Raw genomic sequence first — 2,500 nt, 5'->3', positions numbered from 1 at the left:
AATGTGGAAGTTTTCAGATTTAGGAGGAAATGATTGCAACCGATAAAGCATTTAACAACGAATATCTTTTGACAGTTCATGCTTTTTTGGACTAGCCATTCAATGGTTTACGGTCGGTTAGAGTTAGAGGAAATACATGAATGAATGAACTTATAGACAAGAAGTGAATTATTAAATGAATGAATGGATAAAGGCATACATGCCTGAAGGAATCTGCTACTAACCGAACAAATGAATAAACGTAGAAATATAAAAGTGTCTCCCGAAAGAGAGTGCATATACGTGAGAGAGAGAGAGAGAGTGAGAGAGAGAGAGAGAAAGAGAGAGAGAGAGAGAGAGAGAGAGAGAGAGAGAGAGAGAGAGAAAGAGAGAGAGAGAGAGAGAGAGAGAGAGAGAGAGAGAGAAGAAACAGAGACAGATATAGAAACAGACAAAGAAAGAGAAAGTTCAGCAGGATAAATTATGGTCTACTCTTGAGCATAATGGATTTACAAATAGCAAAAGACAAAAAAGAAGAGTTCCTTTAACCACAAATTACTTTCCAAATAAACAACAAAGGAGGTTACAGCACCGACTCACGCATGCAATTCTGGAAACAAAAAGCTCCATATGACCTTACTGAGTCAAGAGCGAAGAAGCTGTCAAAGAGACTTATATTCAAGCTTTCCAATGGCAGACCCGCAAGGCAAGTAAACACGCGAACGTTTTAAAAGGTAAACAATGAGTCACTAGATAAATTTTGATGGCAGACAGCACACACATGTAAGGAAAGTGGCTTTTGCTGTAGAATTCATTTTAAGGAGTTTCTTTTTACATTCATAATGGCATTACTATTGTCCATTTTTTCATGATTATTAGTATTGAGTGTGTTCTTTTCAATTATCAATTTTGTATTTTGTTGTGTTTTTTTTCTATACTTCTTCTCATTATCTATATCAATATGGTTAGGAATATTGATTTACAGATTATTGTTATCATAATAGTAATAACTTGTTTCATTGTCTTCTGTTTAGCGTGTTTTGGTGCTGTTTATTTCACTACTGCTGTTCTATTTCTTATTGTTAATGCTTCACAAGTTCATACAGGTAATGCGATCACTTTTGACATCATTGTTTATTACTACTGTTATCATTATTGCCATCATTCAGATAATTTCATCCTTCATCTTTCTCCCTTTTTATTATCCTACCTTCACTCTGTCTCCCATTCCCCTTCACCATCCCCTTCACCCTTTCACTTCTTCACTCTGTCTCCCATTCCCCTTCACTCTGTCTCCCATTCCCCTTCACCCTGCCTCTCATCCCCCTTCACCCTGCCTCCCATCCCCCTTCACCCTGCCTCTCATTCCCCTTCACCCTGCCTCTCATCCCCCTTCACCCTGTCTCCCATCCCCCTTCACCCTGCCTTCCATCTCCCTTCACCCTGCCTGCCATCATTCCTCACCCTGCCTCTCATCATTTCTCACCCTGCCTCCTATCACTCTTCACCCTGTCCCCCATCACCCTTCACCTGTTTTTCTATCTCCCTTTATTTTACCCCCCAACTCCCATCACCCGGTCTCCTATTTCCTATCTCCCATCAACCTTAACCCTATCTTCATTCACCCTTCACACTTTACCATGTCTTCCTTCAATCTATCTCTCTTCACATTTTACCCTGTCTCTCTTCACACTTCACCCTATCTCCCTCCACCCTTCATCCTGTCTCCCTCCACCCTTCACCCAATATCCCTCCACCCTTCACCCAATATCCCTCCACCCTTCACCCTTTCTCCCTTCACCCTTCACCCAATCTCCCTCCACCCTTTACCCAATATCCCTCCACCCTTCATCCTGTCTCCCTACACCCTTCACCCTGTCTCCCTCCATCCTTCCCCCATTATCCCTCCATCCTTCACCCAATCTCCCTCCATCCTTCACCCTCTCACCCTTCATCCTGTCTCCTTTCTTCCTTCACCCTGTCTCCCTTCCTCATTCTTCCTCCTTCTCTCGAACTCCAGTAACACACCTTATCATTATGGTCGTGGTCGTCCGATAAGAGCCCGACCCATAATTTTCATTAGTTTCTTGCAACTTTTCTTATGGAGCTATTGGGGGGCCAACTTTGTGTGCCGTAGATGGGGGGTCGTGGTTCTGGGGGTCTGGGGGGACTGGGGGGACTGGGGGGCTGGGGAGGCAGAAGGAGGAGACGGGGGGTGGGGGTATGGTGAAGGAAGAGAAGGAGGGTAAATGGGGATTGAGGAGGGGGAGAGGTAGGAAGGAATAGGGGAGTGGGTGTAGGGAAGGATAAGAGAGGAAGGGGAGGTGCGGGGGTGTTGGTGTGGGGGAGGGAGAGGGGGAGGGGGAGGAGAGGACGGGGGATTAGGTTTGGGGGAGGAATTAAAGGTGGGGGGGGGAGGTGGGAAGGGCGATTGGGTGAGTATGGGGTGGAAAGAAGGGAAATAGTGAATGGGTATGGAGGAGGAAGAGAGAAGGAGGAGGAAGAAGGATAAGAGAAATAT

Source organism: Penaeus japonicus, unplaced genomic scaffold, assembly GCF_977035675.1.
Source record: "Penaeus japonicus unplaced genomic scaffold, GWHDUDI00000001_assembly GWHDUDI00000007, whole genome shotgun sequence".
In the NCBI taxonomy this organism is placed as follows: Eukaryota; Metazoa; Arthropoda; class Malacostraca; order Decapoda; family Penaeidae; genus Penaeus; species Penaeus japonicus.
The sequence above is the reverse complement of the archived record's forward strand: the minus strand, read 5'-3'. Positions refer to the sequence as shown.